The sequence below is a fragment of the Tamandua tetradactyla genome, chromosome 2 (assembly GCF_023851605.1).
Source record: "Tamandua tetradactyla isolate mTamTet1 chromosome 2, mTamTet1.pri, whole genome shotgun sequence".
NCBI classification, from domain to species: domain Eukaryota; kingdom Metazoa; phylum Chordata; class Mammalia; order Pilosa; family Myrmecophagidae; genus Tamandua; species Tamandua tetradactyla.
In genome coordinates, this window is record NC_135328.1 from 200654342 (window position 1) to 200677298 (window position 22957).

The 22957-nt window shown below is 48.0% G+C and overlaps 2 pseudogenes; one reads left to right on the forward strand and one right to left on the reverse strand.

Annotated features, from left to right (window-relative positions):
* Nucleotides 1–8514: 8514 nt before the first annotated feature.
* Nucleotides 8515–17112, reverse strand: LOC143658533 (thiamine transporter 2-like; annotated as a pseudogene).
* A 1982-nt stretch (nucleotides 17113–19094) lies between these two features.
* LOC143658543 (histone H3.3C-like) lies at nucleotides 19095–19593 on the forward strand (annotated as a pseudogene).
* The last annotated feature ends 3364 nt before the right edge of the window (nucleotides 19594–22957 follow it).

A 22957-nucleotide genomic window follows, 5' to 3' on the forward strand; every position in this document is an offset into this window, starting at 1 on the left:
CTCGGCCAGCCCCACCTGGGTCAGGAGGCCTCACTGACATGGTCACTCCCCTGTTTATAAAAAGAGTGCTTTTTCAGCCATTCTGTCCTTTGCTCCAACAACAGTGCTGAACTGGATATTGAAGCCAGGAATAAACCCATTTTATAGAATAGGAGCCCAAGGCTCAGGAGTGAAGCACTCACTGAGGGTCTCCTGCACATCAGAGGCCACATCATACTCAGACCAAGGGCAGTAGACCAGAGTGGAATGTTGGGAGCTTGAATCCAGCTCTCTTCCTTTTGGGCAAACCCCCTCAGGGGCAACAGTACCCATTCCTCAGAGGTGTCTGTGAGGATGAAATAAAGTGAGTTGGAGAGGTTGAATAACGTACCTTTAAAATTGCCTCTTCCAGGAAGCCTTCCTTCGCTCCCACCCAGGGGTTAAGTTTCCTGTGGGCTCCACAGGCCTGCTTTTGGAATGGCAAGTATTGCTACTCCCTGTTTCTACTCTTCTCGCTCCCACCAAAGTTGTATCCTTCAAGGGCAAGCTTTTCTATTCATTTCTGAATCCCGTAGGGTCCAAAGGGAGTTGGACACAGTCAGTGTTTGTTTTTTTTCCCTCCTCCCTCCTTCCAGCTTTTCACCACACCAGGCTGCCTCTTCCCACAGAAGGGCTGTGGCAACGGGTAGGTAGACCCTGAGGGCTAACACCACTGGCTCTCTCACATCAAGCCAGTGAGTCTTGGAGAAGCAGAGCACATTCTGGAACCTGAAGGAAGAACAATCATTCACGCTGGCTGGAGAAGGGCAGGGGGTGGTGTCCACCTGGCAGGGGGCACCATATGGGCCTGGTAAGCAGTCAGGCCTGGGAACGCCATGCGTGCAGCAAAAGCTGTTTCTGTGCCCTTCACATCTCTTGGAGGCAGCTTGCTGGGAGCTGTCAGCCATGCATCCCCTGCAGAGGGGCAGCCTGCCTGTGCCCCTCCTGCCAATCCCAGAAACAGAAGCAGAAACAGAAGGTCAGAGGCATGAAGGGCCTCCTTTGAGGTTACAGTATCCAATTCCTCATTTCACAGATGAGAAGCCTCAAGCCCAGAGAGGGGCAGTGACTTGCCCAAGGTCGCACAGCAAGCCAGGACGAGAGGCTGTCTCCTGCCTCCCTGCCCAGATGCTTTTGAAAACGGGGGAGACCAAAGAAATCTTGAGAATATGTTAGTATTCAAGTAGGGGTTTTAACGTGGTCATTCCTTGAAACTTCGGGTATTTATGTGACACCTGAGACTCTGAATTAGAGACTGAAGCTATGAAAGTCAGCATTACCCATACAGCAACTGTTTAAAAAGTTGAAAAAGTGATCAGACTTCAACTAGAGATGTGAATGAAGCTGATCTGGACTACGGGAAATCAGAATACAGGGTAAAGGGTGATATGGTCCATGTTTTAAAATGTCACCTTCTGTGTGAGATCAAAAGAAGGGATGTTTATTTGGTGCAAAATCTATATTGTGGGTAGCACATTATCTAATTTAATTTGTATGGTCAGTTAATTTGAACACCATAATTACATGAAATCTTGAATATGGCGTGAGACCTTGTTGGTTTGTACAGGTTAGGGTGATGCCCTGATATACCCCAGAATAATGTGGGCAGAGAATAAAAAAAGTATTTGCAAAGACCCCTTGGGAGACTGGGGAGAAAGGAGGAAAATTCCATTTGGGGAATTCTCGATATTCTCACAAGCAGTGGGGACAACTAATTTAATAGGCTAAGCCCTCGATCTTAGGGTTCACCCCTATGAAATTTATTCCTGCAAAGGATAAGCTAAGCCTACTTATAATTATGCCTAAGAGTCACCCCCAGAGAACTTCTTTTGTTGCTCAGATGTGGCCTTTCTAGGCCAACGCAGCAGGTGAACTCACTGCCCTCCCCACTACATGGGACATGACTGAGGGGTATAAATCTCCCTGGCAATGTGGGACAGAATTCCTGGGATGAGATGATACCCAGCATGAAAAGATTCAGAAAACCTTCTTGACCAAAAGGGGGAAGAGAGAAATGAGACAAAATGAAGTTTCAGTGGCTAAGAGATTTCAAACAGAGTCAAGAGGTTATCTTGGAGGTTATTCTTATTTATTATATAGGCATCCCTTTTAGTTTACGGTGTATTGGAGTGGCTAGAGGGAAGTACCTGAAACTTTTGAGCTGTGTTCCAGTAGCCTTAATTCTTGAAGACAATTGTATAACTATATAGCTTTTACAATGTGACCATGTGATTATGAAAACCTTCTGTCTGATGCTCCTTTTATCCAGGCTATGGACAGATGAGCAAAAAAAAAAAAAGGATAAAAAAGAAATAATGGGGGTGGTAGGTATAAAGGGTAAAAAAATTGCATAGATGGAAATACTAGTGGTGATGAGAGGGAGGGGTAAGGGGTATAAGATGTGTGAGTTTTTTCCTTTGTCTTTTTATTTATTTTTCTGGAGTGATGCAAATGTTCTCAAAATGATCATGGTGTTGAATTCACAACTATGTGATGATATTGTGAGCCACTGATTATACACCATGTATGAACTGTGTGTGTGTGAAGATTTGTCAATAAAAATATTTAAAAAAAAGAGGGGATTTAAGGTGATTATTCTTTTCCTGATTTTTGGTTGGTTAGTTGGGTTTTTGTAATTGTATTTTCTTATCTGACGATCTGTCTTTGGAAAAATTTCTGCAGTGATCATGTATCTTTTAATAATCAGAAATTAGAAAATAATAAAAGTTGGGGGACTGGGAAACTATCTATGGGAATTACTGGCCTTTGTCCCTAGGAAAATGGAGACAGAACCACAGTCTTACTGTTTCTTCCTCACGGGGCCTGCGTGGAACCCCAGTGGGATAGTGGGTGCAAGAGAGCCGGGAGGGCTGTTGGCCTCTCTCCAGTCATATTTGGGGCTTGCAGTGGGATCGAGACAAAAGCCCTACATGGGATCAGGGCCCTGGCTTCCTCAGGTGGCCTATCCCCCTTACATTCCCTAGCCAGTCCCTTCGGCTTGCTGGGCCTGCTTTTCATCTGTAAAATGGGTTACCGGCGGAAACCAGCAAAGCCCAGCGGCTAACCCCGAGGATGCTGGAGCCTGGGACTTCGGCCCCCTGACTTCTTCATGTCGTGACCTTAGGTGCGTCGTTTAATTTCCATGGGCCTCTGTTTCCACCTGCGTAAAGTGGAGATTATACTTCATGGAGTTGTTGTGAGGAGTAAATGAGTTAATATTTGTAATGTGTTCAGAATTAGGCCTGACACATCTGTGCCATGTTTGTTGTTTCCTAATTAGATGAACAGTACAGATGAAACGGGTGGGGTGGTTATCATTGTTCTTGGCTGGTCCCCAGGGAAGGGAGCTTTCTAGGGAATGGAATCAGCCTGGCCGGTCTGAGCTGTGGGTAGTCCAGCCTTGCCCCAGGGCCTCCCATCCCCCACCCTGGCAGGACAGGGCTGCCCCGTCACCCTCCCTCAGGCGCAAGTTTGCGAGCTCCTACCAGGGAGACAGAGAGAACCTGGGCCACCCAGTGAGTTGGGAGCCCTGGAGCTGCCCGCTTACTCAGCTCTGGCCTTTCCCCTGATCCACAGGGACTCTCCTGCCCTCTGAGGCCCGCAGACCTGGTAGCCCCAATCAGTTGCCTCTGAACCCCTCCCTCAACCCCTTCCCATGCTGCTTCCTCTCCCAGAAACATCCAGCCAGATTGCCTCCCTGACTCTCCTGGTCCCTTCACCTTTGGCTAAAGGGTCTAGTTGGCCTCCTCCCCAATACCACAGTGACAGCCCACACACAGCTTTCCGTCCCCAATGCACGTGCACACACATACACATCTAAACAGCAACTGTTTGACCTTGGAGCTCTACATACCTGGGCTCTAAAACCAAGTCTACTTATGGTTAGGTAACATTAGCTACTAGCTGAGCCTCAGTTTTCTCATCTGTAAAATGGGGGTGATACCTGCCTTAGAGGACTTTGTTAGGTTTCCCAAGGATAACATGGGAAAGTCTTAGCCCAGTGCCTGGCATATGACAAGCCAGGTAAATGGTAACCTGGTTACTGTTAATTTTAGGGTTTGGAGAACCTGTTTGCCTCCCCCAGCAACCTGAGTATGCCTCACCTGTGCTGGAAATGGTTGCTAAACCCGAACCCTGTGGAGCCACGGACTAATGCCAGGCGCCAAAGAGGTACCCAATGCACATCCAAGGACTTTACTTCTTTCCTCTGGTTCTCAGAGTGGTCCTGGAGAGCGGGTGCCCCTCTGCAGCTGGAGGAACAGCTGTACCCATTGGTGCTGGGGAGGTGCTCCCAAGGGACCCCTCAGCCCAGCCCCTCCTTGTCCTGGCTGCCCTCTTTGGTAGGACCAGCAGCTGTCTCCTTCCTAGCCTGGGTGTCCACCAGGAGATCTCCAGGCTTTGGAGCCCACTGAGCTAATTAAGAATGACAAAGCACCATGGAATTGCAATTGCTACAATGTCCAACTGACTGAGGGCAATGCAGCAGCACCCACGGGTTTGAATCCCAGCTCTTCCACTCATCAGCTGTGTGCTCTCAGGCAGGCTGCCTAACTTTTCTGAGCAGCAGGTTCCTTGATGGTAAAATGAGGATTCATTTGAAACCACTTAGCTCTTCCCAGGAAAACCTTTTAAATCCGTGCATGTAGCAGAGGGCCCTGGACAGGCTAGTCGTATCCAGGTGAGTACAGAAATTAAGTGCTGAGAAACTTATAGAGCAATTTGATAGAGTAATTTTATGCCTGTTGAGTCTAATAATACAAAAAATTAGGCTTGTATTTCATTCTCCCCTTTTATTTTTCTAGGAATTCATGTTCTTTGCATTTTGTATGCAAAAAGCAGTGGCCTTTGACAGATTAGAATGTTTTTTTTAAAGGCCCCTCTTCACAGTTGTTTTGAGAAGCTCTACTTCAGGGGACTTTGCAAAACAGACATGGTAGCGATCTCACCACAGCATTTACATAGTTCTACGGTTTGATTTCCAGGAAGTTTCAACTTCTGAGGCTCCCAAAGCCTGCAAGATAATAAAGACCAACTCTCTTAGCCTGATTTACAGGCCCTTCTCACTATAATCCCAACCTCCTCCTGTATGACACACCCTTGTCATGCCACCCTTCACTCTCTTCCCCCAAACTCCCAGTGCCCTCTTCTTACTCCATGCCTTTGCCTATGCTGTTCCTTCTATCAGGAATGGTTTTCTCCACTTTGCCCTCCAACTGACAAACTCCTATTCGTCCTTTAAGGCCCAGACCTAATGTCACCACTCCTGGGGAGCTTGTCCCAATGCTACCCCATGCTTTCACCCCAGACAAGGTTAGTTTCTCTCTCCTCAGCGCTCCCATAATGCGGCATAATAATGTGGAGGTACGACATTGCAGTGGGTAAGGCTACAGAGTCACGAGTCAGAATGATGTGTTTCAGACCTGACTCTGCAATTGTGTGATTTGGGTAAGAGATTTTATTTGCTGAACCTCAATTTCCACATCTGTACAGTGGGGTCCACTGTGAGTAGAAAGGGTGGGTAAAAAATTCCCAGCACCATGGTGCATAGTAGAGACTCAAAATATGGCAGCTGTTGTTAATTTCATCCCTCTGGTTTACAGCTTCTCACATGGTGGTGGTTATTTTGGTCTTCCTACTCTACAGGTTGCTCCTTGAAAGCAGGGACACTGGGAGTGTCAGATTTTCCTGGCTATTTCCTGGGTCTAGTGCAGGGCTTGTACAGAGGGATGTGTTGCACACGGGTGTCCAGCTGTTCCTTACCCCATGGTACTGGCTAATGCAGCTCTCTTCTCCACGTGTGCTGATAAACCAGCTCTCTGAAAGAAAAAAAAAAATCCTGATTTATAGCATTTGTCAGTTTCCATGGTGCAAATACACCCACCGTGGCCAATTTCAAGTTACCAAAGTTTACCAACCAGCTTGCAAAATTTCTGAATATTTAACAATCTGCCATCCAGCCCAACATCCCTCTGGGTATGGCTGCTCTGAGCAGAGACGCAGTGGGAGCCCAAGCCCTGGTGGAGGAGCAGGTACGCCGCCCATGCCCTCACCCAGCCAGCACACTGAGGGCCACCCAGGGGAAAGGCCATCGGGTCGGCCATGCCCCACATAGAGGTCCTCACCCATTTCCCACCCCAACCCCTTTGTTCTCTTGGATAAAAGCCTGTGAAATCACTCATCTATCTCCTTCTTTAGAAGAAAGAACAGAAACTGGGCCAGTGCCCTGCAGATCCCATTCATCCACAACTCTTGGGGGCCCAGGCAAGGGGGAGGGAGATGTCCACGCAGTTATCCGGGGGCCAGTTTGCAATAGCCTTGTCTCTGCTGCAGTCACAGGCTGGCCAAGCTAAAACCCTGTCACAGTCCCTTAGTCACAGTGGGCATCAAACAAAGCTTGTACACAAACCCCTCTAAAACCACGGTTCTTTCTACCCCCTTCTTCAGTCAGGCCATCTCCGAGCTGCACCTATTATACCCTTTGCATGAAATGCCCTCTCCTCCCTCCCCACTCCCCATTCTGCAAAATCTTCCCCTCCTCAGCATCCGGCTGAAACACCACTTCCTTTAAGAAGCTGTCCAGTCACCCAGCAGCAGCAGAGTACGCATTCTTCTCCAGTGCACACGAGCTTTCTCTAGTATACACCATATGTTAGGTCACCAAACAAATCTTAATAAACCAAACAAGATTGAAATCATACAAAGTATCTTCTCCAACCACAATGGAATGAAGAAGGAAAAATGAAAAATTCACCAAGATGTTGAAATTAATACATTCTTAAGAAACCAATGGGTCAAAGAAGACATCATGAGGGAAACTAGGAAATACTTCAAGATGAATGAAAATGGAAACACAACATACCAAACCTCATGGGGTGCGACAAAGGTACTGCTCAGAGAGAAATTTATAGCTGTAAATGCTTACATTAAAAAAGAATTCTTTCAGAGTCCCTCCTAGGCCAGCAGCAGCTTTAGAGCCCCAGCAGGTGTGTGTTGGCACAAATCCCTTGTTGCCCTCTTCCCAGCTGCCTGCCTTGCCCCTTTTCCCTACAGCAGTGGTTGCTTCGGGATGCTTCATCAAAATGCAGCTTCCTAGACACCCTCAGGGCTTATGTATCTACAGGTGGGACCCAGGAATCTGCGCCCCAGGAGATTCGGATATAGCTGAGCCGAGAACTTGACCTTGAGAAATCTTGTCCTGCACCTCCCAGGACTGTGCCTGATTCACCTGAAAACCTGTAACTCCCACCTGTAACTGACCAGGTGCTCACTGTGCCTCTGTGAATTGAATCTGGGTCGGTCCCTAAGGCTGCCCTGAGTAAGAGGGGTGAGTGCAGGGCCTCTCCCTCTGATGTCCTTACTCTGCTGCTCAGGCTTCAGTCTCAACTGTAAAATCGGCAGAGGTGAGACCTGCCTCGTGATATTACCGTGATGGTTAAATGAGCTCCTGCCTGAAGAGCCCTCCAGACTGTGCCTGCCACATGTAACTGCTCAAAGAAGTCAACACTTACAAGTAAAATCCAAGTTCCCCACCTGCTTTACAAAGCCTGCGAGAGCGCTCCAGTGCCTGCCTCTTCTGCCTTAGTTTGTAGCATTCTCCTGGCCTTCTCTCTGCTTTACCCTGCATCGGCTGAGCTCGTTTCTGATGCAGGGCCTTTGGACATGCTGTTCTCTCTGCTTAGGATGCTGATTCCTCTGATTTTGTCATGGCAGCTCCTTGTCTATCAGATTTCAGCTTAAGTAGCATCTTCTCTGAGAGGCCTTCATTGGCCACCAATCTAAAAAAGTTTTCCAGTTACCTGATTTTTAAAAAATTTCCACTCAGGATTACAGTAGTTAAATTAAATTTTATCTTTGATATTTTTTATTAAGTTTGAGGGGATTAAATTTTTTCATTTTATTGGAAATTCTGCCATTTTATTGGAAGTATGCAATATTAGTATAGTAATTGCAGTCATCACATATTGATCACTTAATAGACTGTCCAAATCAATACAAATCACAGTTTTATGAGGTAGGATACAGACGGCTGATATGTATATTTCACTCTAGGGTATTTCATGTTTCTGCTCTTGAAGGATCCCTTGATTTCTATATGGTTTTGGGCTGGATGTGGAAATATTGAAGCAGAATCTGGGGTCTCTGTTGGATCTCAGTGGGCCACTGAGACCATGTAAATGACTTATTTCAATTTCGTCAACTAGATCTTTTGGTTATACCCAGTTCACAAGGCCAATAGCTGAGGTTCTGATGTAGTTTTGATGAGGTTCATGATTGTTTAGTCTTTCACTGTATCTTAATCTAGATACTTAATCTAGGACAAAACACTATAATGCCTAAGTACATAAGCATAGCAGCATCAGCCACCCATCCTCTAGGACCATGCTAGGTGACACTGGGCAAAAGCCGTGCTACTGTGGCCATATCAGGCGTTGGGTCAACCAATTCATTTGGATTCTGATCAGACTAACTACATTCTTTCTTTTTGCATTTGGCTAACTAGATTATGTAAATGCTTCTCACTAGGAAAATTCCAGCAATGACTGAGAAATAACTTCCGTAAATCAAAAACTGACCAGAAGCCCCAGGCCTTGGTTGTCAACCACAGTCACGGTTATGATGGTCTGGATCACCAAGGCAACGGACGTGTTGATTGCAAACACCAGGACATGGCGTTCCATGCTGAGATTCACGGCGATCTGAAACGCTGCTATGGTTATAAGAAGCATGTAACTTGACTTGAATATCAAAAGACAAGCATGGCACACCCAAATATTAGCTGTGTGACGCATGAGAAATAGACAGCCTGCATCTGCTGCTGACAGATCTCCAATGCCAGCTTTCCCAAAAGATCTCAGTTGACTTCCATGTAGCCTACTGTGAAGGGTGCTGCAGCCCCCCCAAAGGTTGCAAGAGTCCGAACTGCTCTTTTGTAAATTGTTTGAAACAGTGGCTTGTAATCCCACAGGATCTGAACATTGTTCAAAACCTGGTGCCATGGAAAAATCCCACCAGAGGAACCAGTAAAAAAGATGCTTTGACAAGTAGCACTCCTTCCAGTCTTGGAACCACTGTGTAAAAACTGTCGAAGCCACGATTTGGGCTTTGGGCTGCTCAACTGGTCATCATCCACAGGACCTGAAACAATGAGAAACTCTTGGCAGACTGGTTGGTGATCTTACTGGGCTCTTCTAAGATAGCATTTTTCCCTGGTGGCTTTTGAGGATCTTCTTTCCTGGGTTTTGCATGAAATAACATGCTCTTCTTGGGCATAGGTTGGAAAAGTGAAGGCCACAAAGACAAGGGCCAAGATTGTGAATATTGAGGTACAAGTACTATAGGTTAGCCAGGGATGTCAGGAGCTGGTCCAGCATGGAGGCCACCAAGTAGGTCTCCAGTGTCTCACTCCCACAGTAGCTGCTCAGTTTCTGGTAGTGTTCGGGCTGACCACACTGTATAGACAGGCATAGCAGGCCACGTCGGTGGCAGAAACCAAGCCATAGGTGGCCTCTAGAACCTGCATGGCTTTTAATCCTTGGTCAAATCTGAACAGCAGCTGTATCATGACGAAGCTGATCCCTGTAAGATAACTAGCTTGCAGCGGACGTAATCACTGAGAATGAGCACGGGGAATAGCAGTGCTGGGTAAGAGGACACTCAGAGAGGAAGGATGTCTTTTATGATCAAACTGAGGCTCATATTTTTATCTTGTTCTGCTAAATGAGGAAGAACAAATGGCTTTGAGGGTTTCATCATTGACAAAAATCCAATCAAGCAGAGAATTACTGTGGGAACAGCTCAGGAATGGCTTAGTGAAGTGCATTCACAATCCATGCCTGGTTAAAGGTTAGAATCCAGGAAAATGCCTGAAATCAAGGTATCATCAAGGTGATGCTTTCTTCCCAAAGACTGGTTGCCAGCAATCCTTGGCTCTTCTGCCACATGGCAGGGTACACGGCAAGGCACATGGCAGTGTCTGGGGTCTCTCCCTTTTCTTTTGGGTTTCATTGATTTCACCTTCTTGTTTCTATGGCTTTCTCCAGTCACCCGATTTTAATTCTCTATAGAGCATTACAGCTATCTGATATGTTTCTTTCTTTCTTTGCCTATGATCTGCCTCCACCTAACCTGGAGAATGTCAGCTCCAGAAGAGCCAGAACCTTGTCTTTCCTGCTTTGTGCTCTGAGCCTTTGGACCTTGTGCTGTGTAGCTGTGGCTCCATGGACAATTGTTACATTAATTGTTAATATCACATATCCAGGATCTGACCACCTACCTTTCCACACTGGTACAAGCCACCATCATCTCTGTCCTTGATTATTGCAGGAGCCCCCTTGCTTGACCTTCTGCTTTCCCAGTCTATCCATGACCCAGCTGGGATTTTTTTTTCATTTTTTTAATTATGAAAAATAACATATATACAATAAAAGCAAGAAATTTCAAAACACACCGCAACGCTTAATTATAGAACAGATTTCAGAGTTTGGTATTCCATAATTTTGGGTTTTTCCTTCCAGCTGCTCCAAGATACTGGAGACCAAAAGAAATATCAATATAATGATTCAGCAATCACACTCATTTGTTAAATCCTATCTTCTCTATTATAACTGCACCATCTCCTTCGATCTTTCTCCCAATCTTTAGAGTTATTTGGGCTATGCCCATTCTAAGTTTTTCATGTTGGGAAGGGTTATCAGATATGGGATAAGGGGATGTAACTAGCTGATGTTCTGGAGAGGCTGGCTCCTTTGGGTTTCAGAACTTATCTGGCCTAGGAACCCATCTAGAGGTTGTAGGTTTCTGGAAAGTAATCATAGTACATGGAACTTCGTAGAATCTCAGACAAGGCCATAGGTTTTCTTTAGGGTTGGCAGGAATGGTTTTGGTTGGGGGTTGGCAAACCATGATAGGCAGTAATATCTAGCTGAAGCTTGCATAAGAATCGCCTCCAGAAGAGCCTCTCAACTCTATTTGAACTCTCTCAGCCACTGACACCTTACTTGTTACACACTTTTCCCCCTTTTGGTGAGGAAAGCATTGTTGATCCCATGGTGCCAGGGCCAGGTTCATCCCTAGGAATCACATCCCACGTTGCCATGTTTCACCCCTGGATGTCATGTCCCAAGTAGGGGGAGGGTAATGGTTTCGCTTGCAGAGTTGGGCTTAGAGAGAGCGAGGCCACATTTGAGGAACAAAAGAGGTCCTCCAGAAGTAACTCTCAGGCATACCTATAGGTAGGCTAAGCTCAACTACATAAATAAGCTTCACAAACCAACTTTGGGCCTCACTAAAAACCCTCCCTTGGCTCCCCCTTTCTCAGACCAGACTGAGTCCTTAGGTTGGTCTGCTCAGCCTACCCCACTGATTCTGTCCTTCTCCCTCCACCTGCTCCAATCACACTGGCCTCCTTGCTGTCCCTTGCACATACCAAGCACACTCCCAACTCAGGGCCTTGACACTTGCTGTTCTCTCTATCTGGAACATTCTTCCCTATGATACTCATGATGCTCATGTAACTCATTCCCTTTCATTCTTCAAGTTGTTTCTCAAGCATTCCTTCTTTGCAAGGCCTTCCCTGAGCACCCATTTAAAGTTACAACCTTTCCTCCCTCCAGGGCCAACTTCTGGACGTATGACCAATGCAGTTGCACAGGGCCCTGGGCTCAGAAGGGCTGCATGTCTAGCATTTCATGTTTTGCAATCATTGTCTCAAAACTGATCTTTGAATTTGAGTTTTGTAAGAGAAGTCTGGTGGGACAATGGTGCATGTGGTCCTGACTCTTGCAGCCTCCCACCCCCCTAAAGGATGGTTTCTTATCTGCCTACTCCCCTGCCCTCTAGAGCCCTGGATATCACCCAGCCCTCGTTCTTGACTGGGCTGTCCTCCATGGGAAGGGCTGGCATCTCAGAGCAGGGGATGTTGGCAGCTCTGCCCCCACGTCCCCTATTCTTGCTATCACCATGACTTATCTGGTGGGTGGCTGGCCAGAAATCACATCTCAGCAGGGGCAAGCCCCTGATTCAGGTACTGAGATCATCCTAGCACAAAGGTTTAAAGACCCTTGGGGATCACCCATCTTCTATGAGTCAGGGAGGCAAGCCCATGGGAAGGGGACATGTCTAGCTTGACTTCCCCGGGCTCTTCTTCCATCTGGGGCACCAGGCATCAGCCCAGCATCTGGTAGGAAGGGGATCCTGGCAGCAGCGAGGTCCCAGAGAGTGGCTTGTCCCCCATTGTCTTGACTAACCCTATTGTATCCCTGTGCACGGGAGCACTCCTCTGTGCTGGGGGTATCTCTTCTTCCTCCTTCCAAATCTCCTGAGTCTGACGTGTTTTGTCTCTTCTGGCCAGCTTCAGCCACCCATGGGAACCAGCCATGAAGCATGAATTTTGTATTTTGGGTAATTCCACATAAGAGTTAAAAGCTCTGATGTCTGCATGTAAAATTAGCATTGTACATAAAGATGAAGGGTAAAATCCATGCTAATAATTTAAAATGTTCATTTATCTTTACTTAGGATGATGTTAAATAGCTAATAAAAAAAAAACATCCAATTGAGAGACTGTAGAAGAAAGGAAAAAGTTTGCACATGAATCTGGCAAGTTTCCCCTACTTTTGGAACAAGGGACCCACGTTTTCATTTGGTACAAGGCCTTGCAAATTATGTAGTCCGCCCTATCTTCAGCACTCCTGGTTCTCACTCTCCAGTTTGTTCAGATTGTTTTTAACGCCATTTGTCACATTCTAACCCTCTGTATCATATACTTATTTTTCATGCCAGTTGTTTGTGGTCTGCTCCCTCCTGCTGGGCGCTGGTCCATGGGGTTTTGTCTGTTGAGTTCACTGCTATTTCCCCAGGGCAGGGAGATGCCACAACACATGACAGGCATTCAGTAAATAATCAGGGAATGCTGATGAGTCAATGTCATCTGGCCCATCTATCGTGCCACTCTCTGGCAGCCTCTCCTCTTCTCTGGGCTCAGTCCCCCGAGTCCATCTTGTCCACGCTGCCCCAGATATTTCACCGTAGAAATCTGTGGTTCCGGCATTCCTTTTCAGACTCCGTGGTCAAGCCTTTCCGTTTCCTGCCAGCCCCGGCACTGTCCAGGTGAATGGAGGCTGCTCTGCAGGCGGCAAGGAACTCCCCAGTTCCCTGGACCGACAGGCTTCCCTTCCTCCTGGGAATCCTTAGGTCACTTCCATCGATTGTCTTTGACTGCAGTTTCTGGAGGCAATCTTTCCACCTTGGAAAAGCTCCCCTTGCTGGTTTCCCCATCTGCTTCCTACTTCAATTCCTTTTTGGCTCCAAATCTTCTCTTGGGGTTCCTTGGCCCCTTCAGCATCTAAACGGCCCAGGGTGACCTTGGGCAAGCCAGCCACTCTCTTTAGGAAGAGTCAGTTGTGAAATCGGGGGCAGAGGAGTGCCTTTGCCTCTCCATCCTCCCAGGGAACGATGGCAGGGCTGAGTCCCTTAGAGGAAAAGTGCCGCATCAAACCAAGGTTGCTCCGTGCATTCCAGTCGCTGTCAGCACTGCACCCCTGACGCCCCACCAGCCTACGCTTCACCCCCTCCTCTCCCATCACACATCAAACAGTCCGTTTCTATTGCAACTGCAACCACCACCGGGCTGTTCACTCCTTCCGCAAGTGTGTGATGCAACACAGCTCACAACACGCTGGCTTTGAAAACTCAGCCAGCCTCGCCACCTTCCCTGCTGTCTTCCTTAGGGGGAGACCGAACTGCTGAGGCAAAGAGACCCCAAACCACAGTGGCTTCAAGAATATACAGGTGCCTTTCTCTCTCACAAAACAGTCCTGGGGTGAGTGTTCCTGGGCAGGGTGTCCTTCAGAGACCCAGAACCTTCCATGGTGTTACGCTTCCAACCCATGAGGCTTCATCGCCATCTTCACTGTTGGAGCTGGGTTGCACTGTGGCTGGGTTCAGCCAGCAGGGAGGAGAGAGAGGGGCTGGAGGAGGCTCCCCTGTGTTTTGATTCATAGCCTGAAAGTTGTGCCATCACTTCTATTCCCATTCCAATGACAAGGTCTTAGCCTCACTACTGCAAGGGAGGCTGGGTAATGTCCTGCATAGCAGCCATGGGCCGGTGAGGATGCAGCTAGCCGATGACCTGCTGTCTCTGCCACGCCTATGTCTCTCTCTAAGTTCAAGGTTTTGAGCAACCTGGTTTCCCGGTTTTGCGTCACAGAACCAAGAAAATGGATGGAGAAGGCCTGCGGTGGAAAAGGCACGGGGACGTGGAAGACACAGCGTTTTAAGAGTATTGGAAAGACACAAGTGAAAGTTGGAATTCTTTTTAATGACTTTTGGCTAATTGTGTCTTATTGAGCTCTCTGCCCACATGGTGCTGAAACTGGGCTCCATGGGGTCCCAAGACATGTGGGGTATGCACTTCCAGTGCCACGGGAATGCACCCGACCCAGTGCTGAGAACAAGGCTGCAAAGATACCATCTCTGCCCTCAAGGAACTCCCAGTCCCGTGGAGGAGACACGCAGGATTAGAAGCAAGTCCAGGGCCCTGAGAGGATGTTGAGGAGGGAGTTCCCTCTGCCTAGGCAAAGCTACAGAGGGCCAGGCAGGAGCGAGCTTAAAAGAAGCACCGTTGTCTAGATTTAACCTCTGACTTTGGGGAATGCTTAGTTCCCTAAGCTATTTTTCTAAAGTGATAAGAAGTAGTTTGAGGTACAGGGAAGTTTAAATAAAGAATCAAACATTTGGATCCCAGCCCTGCTACTGTGTGTGTCCTAGGGCTGACCCCTACCCCTCTCTAGTCTCAGGTTTTTCACCCTGTCTACGAGGGCTCCACTAACACATTTGACATCCTTGTAGGAAATCCTAAAAGGTGCCCTCACCAGGGAACGAAATACAGAAAGGTACCTCTTCCTCCAGGCTGGCGCAGCTCCCATGCTTGGACACACAGACTGAGACAGCCTGGATTTCAGCCCCACATCCCCCTTAACTCCATGCCCTTGTGCAGTGCACAGTCCACACAACTGTGCTTATGCTGCAGCCTGGCCAGGCAGCCTCCCTAGCGAGCTGTATGGTCCCAAAGGGATACCTGCTGTGAGAGTGACTCAAGAACTCTATGATCCCCAGATCATCTTCCTTCCTCCCTCTTTTCCTCCCTCCTTCCTTCCTTCTTCCTCTCTTTTCTTTCTTTTGGAAGTTGTAGGTTTACAGAAAAATCATGCATAAAATAGATGGATCCCTTATACCATCTGACTGTTAACACCTTGCCCCATGTGGTCCATTTGCTGTAATTGATGAAAGCAGATTTTTTGTAATTGTATTATAGTTCATAACACATTTTTTGTAACTGTATTTTGAACTATATATAGTTCATCGCTTACATTAGTGTTCACTGTTGTCAGAACCTCTCTCTTACCTGCTGGTTTTCTTTCTTACGTTCCGGGCCAGGTTGGGCATAGTGTGGGCGGGCGAGGTGGCAAGGACCGAGCACTCACGGAGCGCTGGCCCTCAGGGCGGCCGCTGAGAACGTTGCCTCCTTAAACAGCCCCTCAGCATCTCACTCAGGTCACCGCGGGTTCCTGACAGATAGAGGCTGTAGTTAGTGTTTTTAAAAACACACCCCAGACACAGAGAGGGCAGCTGCACTCAGTGGCGGGGGGACCCGAGTCCAGGGAGCGGGGACACTCAGCCTCCAGGAGGGACAGCAGGTCTGCAGGCCCACGGACGGTGGGGAGCGTGGGGGAGAGTGGGGGAGCCGGGGAGTCAGGTCAGGACCCTTGCTTGCGATCTGAGGGACTTACTGGAAAAGCGGTGGGAAAGGGGGGGGGGAGGATGGGGGCTCTGGGCCTGGGAAGACGGAGTCCGGAGAGCCTTCCACCCCCACCCCCCGGGCAGCACCGCCTCCCCTGGGCTGCTGTGGGACCGGGAGCCCGAGAGCCCCGCCTCGGGCCACCCTGAGTCAGCCACGACCCTCCAAGGCCGGGTCCTTCCCACGGACCGAAAGGAGGACCCCAAACCACCCTCACCTCCCAGACCCCGGAAACCTTGGGCGGTGTTTCCCGAATTTCCCACATTCCAAACCGCTTTCACTTCTGCCTGTACTGATAGCTATTTGAAATTTGGGGGGAAAAAAAAATCCAATTTTCCTGACAATTTATTGGCAAAGGAAACTGTAAACGGGAAGCAGCACGGGGGCCCTAAGTGGCGCCAAGTAGCGTGTCTTGAGGGGAAGGGGGGGAGGCCAGCGGGGGCCCCACGGCTGCCGGCGACAAGAGCACCCCCCCCAGACCCTCCCCAGTCTCAGGAATGGAAGGCCTTCTGCCCTGGGGGGGCCCACGCCCCGGAAAGCACCATCCCTACCGCCCCCACCCCCACCCCCCAAACCCGCGGAGCCCGCCCAGGGACGTCCTGGACGTGGCGGGCAGGGGCCACTGCCCAGGGGGCTGCACCCCAGCCTCGGCCTGCTCACTCCTGCCTCCTGCCTCCGGGAGCCCAGGGCTCCACCGGCAGGTCTTCCGAGAGGTTTTCATATAAAGCAACCCCAGCTCGGCAACCCCATGATGCGCAGGGGAAACAAAACGGGGGGCCAGGTCCCTGCCCTCAAGGGCAACAGGAGGGGGCGCCGCCCAGCAGGTGGAGCCCGTAATGAGGGAAGCGAGGCCCTGAGGGGCTAGGCCAGGCCTGAGGCAGGACAGGGGCAGAGCAGAGCGGGCCCAGGCCCAGGGCCTACGATGCCAGCGAGAAGGATTCGGTGGCTGCTGATGCCGGTAGGGGGCCGGTAGGGGGCCGGTAGGGGCCTCTGAAGGACTTCGAAGAGCGGAAAACAGGGAAAGAAGAAAACTAACGTTTGGGTGCCCACCGGTGGTCCCGGCCCTGTGCCCCGCGCCCTGTAGGCGCCACTCCTCTCCATCCCACTGTCCCCCAGGCGGGCACCAGGACACCGCCAGCGAAGGATAAGAAAGGGACACTCCCGAGGGAGGGCCCCGCCCCTCCCACAGCCGCCGACCGCTGACCTGGGGGGCCCGCTGTGAACCCGAGCCCGGCAGGCACCCACAGCCCACGCCCCCGGGGACCCATGCGAGGGATGCTCACCTGGCACAGCCCCATCCTCCGGCCTGGGGAGGAGCCGTGTGGCAGGAGTGTGGGCCGGGCCCCCCACCCCACGGCAGACCCCAGGGCTGCTGCTTCCCCCTCTTGTCCGGCCCGTGTGGTGAGATGTGCCTGCAGGGTGGCCCAGCTCTCCACAGTAAACTCTCCCCAGACGCTTAGGCAAACTCACTTCACCTGCTGGCACAGGAGAGGGAGGGAACTGTTCCTGCTGTTACATAGAATTATACGACATAGGAGATGCACACAACACATACAACATGCACAACACAACACATACACACAATACAGAAAACACATGCATAGACACAATGCACACATATAAACATAACACACAAAACAAATATACCTGCAATGCAGACAACACAGACCATGCACAACACAACACACATATGCACATCGCAGACAACACAATGCACATGCATACATGCAATACACAGACATACATCATAGACAACACCACACACATGCACAACACAACACACACACAATGCAGACAATACAACACAAATGCATCACACAACACACATATATACGTCACACAACAACACACATACACTCAATGCAGACAACACAACACACACAACATGCACAACACATAACACAATACACGTATACCTAACACAGACAATACAACACACATGCCTACACACACACCACACACAACACACATACACCCAGCAACACAACACACAACACACAAAAACACACACGCACATACAATGTACAACACATATGACTCACATGCATACCATATACAAACAGCACATACATGTACATACAACACATACACAAGACACATATGCACAAATAACACCACAACACATACAACACACATACATACAACCCACATAAACAACACATGCACACAACACAACATACATACAACACACATACACAAGACACACACAGCATGAACAAACAGGGACAGATTCTGCATCTGTCCCTGTTTAGGAGCTGCTCCAAGGAGGGGGAGACACGAACAAGGAGAGCAGGGGGAGGCAGCTGCCCCTCCACACACTCCGCCTTCAGGCCTCAGTTTTCTGATCCCCCAGACCAGTCAGACCCTCCCACAGCCCCTCACAGCCCCCCGTATGTCCACAATGACTCAGTGATGACACTTGTAATTGGAAACTGTTCTCTCTAGACTGCACACTCCAAGAGGGCAAGGCCTGTGTCGATTTTGCTGCCCTTTAATCTCAGCACATGGTATAGGAGTGGCAAACTGTGGGTGCTCAGTAAATGCGTGAATGAAAAGCCCTTGGAGGAAGGGATGGAAAAAGGGATGTATTGTCTGCATTGTGTGTGTGTTGTGTTGTGCATGTTGTATATGGTGTTGTCTGTGTGTTGTGTGAGATGTATGTCTGTGTACTGCATGTATGCATGTGCATTGTGTTGTCTGCGATGTGTGTATCTGTGTTGTGTTGTGCGTGTTGTGTGTTGTCTGTGTTGCATGCATGTGTGTTTTGTGTGTGATGTTTATATGTGTGCATTGTGTGTATGCATGTGTTTTCTGTGTTGTGTGTATGTGTGTTGTGTTGTGCAACCTCAGTGAGGCTGTGGGTCTGGCTACAGTGACAGGTTCCAGACACTGTCCATCTGAGGGTCCAGCCAGAACCTTACATGGGGACCCACCTCTCTGGGCCTGGAGCAGGGGGAGGGGCCACGATCCCAGAGAGAGGCCATCAGGAGGGAAGGCATGTGCAGAAGAAAGCAACTGGCCACGTGGGTTTGGTGCTGTTGTTTTGTAGTGATAACTGTCTTCCATGACTGAAGCAACGACAAACAGGAAGCATCGAAAGGATGGCGGCTGGGACTTCCCCACATCCTCATGCTCCTGGGTGAAGGCCTGTCTGGAGTGAGGGTTCTGAGAAGGTGCCACAGCCTCCCAGGAGTGCCTGCCGCGCTCTCCAATGTCAGCACTGCCGCTAGCTCACCGAGCTCCAGCCGGGGGAGAAGGCAGGTAAGGAGGGCTCTATGCCATGGTTCGTACAAAGCAGAGTGCCCGCAAATTCACTGGTGGTAAAGCACCCAGGAAGCAACTGGTTGAAAAAGCCCCTCACAAGACTGCACCCTCTCTTGGAGGGGTGAAGAAACCTCATCATTACAGGCCTGGTACCGTGGCACTCTGTGAAATTAGACGTCATCAGAAGTCCACTGAACTTCTGATTTTGCAAACTTCCCTTCCAGCGTCTGGTGTGAGAAATTGCTCAAGGCTTCAAAACAGATCCACGCTTCCAGAGTGCAGCTATTGGTGCTTTGCAGGAGGCAGGTGGGGCCTATCCGGACGGCCTTTTTGAAGACACCAACCTGTGTGCTATCCATGCCAAACGTGTGACAATTATGCTAAAAGACGTCCAGCTAGAGCGCTGCAAATGGGGAGAACATGCTTAAGAATCCACTTTGATGAGAAACATTTCATTCTCAAAAAAAAAATTGTTTTTTCTTCCTCATTCTCTTATTGGTTGTTCTGGACTTTAGATTTTTTTTCTTCCATGGGGTCAAAAGGTACCTACATATATAACTGTGGATGGGAAAATAGGGGACAGAAATCAGGTATTGGCAATTTTTCCATTTTCATTTGTGTGTGAATTGAATATAAACGCGGAGACATAAAGCACTAATGTAAGCCAAAATGTTTCCATGAACGCGTTTCAACAGTTCAGCTTTAGAACACTTATCAATAAGCCTGTTAATTTTTCTGGATGATGCCAGCGTTTGGATTTTTTTTTTAAACACACAAAGTTCTTATTGATGGCAACTAAATGGTGTTTTGTAGCATTGTTATCATACAGTAGATTCCGTCCCTTCACTATACTTTTCTGAGTTGTCCTACATGCAAGTACATGTTTTTAATGTTGTCTTCTTCTGTGCTGTTCCTGTGTTTGTTATTAAAATACATTAGACTAAAAAAAAGAAAAGAAGAAGAGCCTTCCAGCGCTGGCCTGGCCCCACCAGTGTGCCCCCTGCAGATCACGATCACAGGCAGGGAAGCCCCCAGGTTACTGGCCCAGCTGTGCCGCCTCCTCCCTGTGTGATGCTGGGCAAGCCGTCCTCTCCAGACCTGACTTTCCTCATTGCTAAATGGAAGGGGTTGCATGGCTGGTGGCCGGGGGCTGCTCTTCCCTCGGGGGCATCCCACGGGGTCCTGGGGGGCAGCAGAAGATGGGCCTGGGGGAGACCATGGAGCAGCGGGCACCCCTGCCATGGCAATGGGCGTGAGGCCGGCCCCTGCAGGCTCCAGGCCCTGGGCACACACGAGGCCTGGGCACAGAGCTTTATGGAGAGCTAGAGACAAAACAGGCCACACACCGGATCCTGCAGGCCAGCAGCTGGGGCTGCAGAGAGAAGTAAAACTAGAAAAGCCCCTTGAGGCTCCTTGGGAGGGGTGGCAGGGTGTGTTTGTGTCAGGAGGCCAGTCCCTGAGAAATTATGACATAAAGATAATTACTATAATGGGGTCCTCCAGTGCTTGGGATGAGAGAGAGCAACTTTGCAGGGGGTCAAGGAGTATTTCTTACCCATCATTTATTTTTAAAAATTTTCCTATTATTGAGACATAATTCACATACATTAACTTCTGCTTGTTAAAGGGTGCAATTCAGCGACTTTTAGTGTAGGCACAGTATTGCGCAGTCATCCCTACTATCTGATTCCAGCACATTTCCATCGCCTGCCAAAGAAATTCCCTATTAGCAGTTGCATCCTGCTCCCCTCCCCCATCTCCTGGCAACCACTAATCTACTTTCGGTCTTCTAGAGATTTGCCTATTCAGGACATTTCATATAAATGGAATCATATACTGTGTGGCCTTTTGTGTCTGGCTTCTTCCACCCAGCATAACGTTTTCCAGGTTTATCTGTGTTGTCGCATGTATTCATTTCTTTTTATGTGAACAATATTCCATTGCAGGGACATACCACATTTTGTTTATTCATTCATCAGATGATGGACATTTGGGTTGTTTCCACTTTTGAGCTATTATGACCCATCAATTGCTAAGCACTCTGTCCATTCCAGGCACTGTTGTAAGAGATCACAGCATCATATCAGCCCCTCACCCCATTCTATGAAGTAGGTACCATTCTAATCCCCTTTTATTTATTGTCTCGGGGTTCTGGGGCCCAAAATCAAGGTCTAGGCAGTGTCTGGCTCCCTCGGAAACCTGTAGGGGAGGATATTTCCCCACCTCTTGCTCTCCTGGTGGTTTGCCAACTATCCCTGCATTCCTTGGCTTGTAGCTACAGCACTTCAGTCTCTGCCTCCACCCTCACATGGACTTCCCTGTCTGTCTGTCTGTCTCCTCCCCTTCTTGTAGGAACACCAATCATTTTGTATTAAGGGCCCACCCTCCTCCAGTATGACCTCATTATTTTTAACATCTTTCATTGTGAAATAGAAAGAAATATACAAAAAGGCAATAAATTTCTAAGTACATTGTAACAAGGAATTATAGAACAGAGTTTGGTATGGGTTACAGTGCCACAATTTCAGGTTTTGCCTTCTAGATGCACCCAGACTAAAAGAAATATCAATATAATGATTCAGCAGTCATACTCATTTGTTAAATCCTATCTTCTCCATTTTAGCTACACCTGCTCCTTTGATCCTTCTCCCAATCTTTAGGGCTATTGGGCTCTGCCCTTTTTAGCTTTTTCATATTGGAAAGGGGCTGTTGATAACATGGGAGAGGGGATGGAACCAGCTGATGTTCTGGAAAGGCTGGTCCCTCTGGGTTTTAGGACTTATCTGGCCTAGGAGCCATGTGGAGATTTTAGGGTTTTGAAAAGTAATCAGAGTGCATGAAACTTTTGCAGAATCTCAGATAGAGCCCTAAGGATTCTTTAAGATTGACAAGAATGGTTTTGGTTGGAGTTTGACAAAACATGGTAAATAGCAATTGCTAGCTGAGGCTTGCATAAGAGTAGCCTCCAAAATAGCCTCCTGACTCTATTTGAATTCTTTCAGCCACTGACACCTTATTTTGTCACATTTCTTTTCCCACTTTTGGTCAGTGTTTTAGTTTGCTAGCTGCTGGAATGTAATACACCAGAGACGGATTGGCTTTTTTTTTATTTTTTTATTTTTTATTTTTTTATTTTTTTTTTATTAACGGAAAGAAAAAAAAACAAAGAAATTAACACAACATTTAGAAATCATACCATTCTACATATGCACTCAGTAATTCTTAACATCATCACATAGATGCATGATCATTGTTTCTTAGTACATTTGCATCGGTTTAGAGGAACTAGCAACACAACAGAAAAAGATATAAAATGTTAATATAAAGAAAAGAAATAAAAGTAGTAGTAATAGTAAAAAACAACAACAACAAACAAACCAACAAGCAAACAAAAACAAAAAAAACCCTATAGCTCAGATGCAGCTTCATTCAGTATTTTAACATGATTACTTTACAATTAGGTATTATTGTGCTGTCCATTTTTGAGTTTTTGTATCTAGTCCTGTTGCACAGGCTGTATCCCTTCAGCTTCAATTACCCATTGTCTTACCCTGTTTCTAACTCCTGCTGAACTCTGTTACCAATGACATATTTCAAGTTTATTCTCGAATGTCCGTTCACATCAGTGGGACCATACAGTATTTGTCCTTTAGTTTTTGGCTGGATTCACTCAGCATAATATTCTCTAGGTCCATCCATGTTATTACATGGTTCATAAGTTTATCTTGTCTTAAAGCTGCATAATATTCCATCGTATGTATATACCACAGTTTGTTTAGCCACTCGTCTGTTGATGGACATTTTGCTGTTTCCATCTCTTTGCAATTGTAAATAACGCTGCTATAAACATTGGTGTGCAAATGTCCGTTTGTGTCTTTG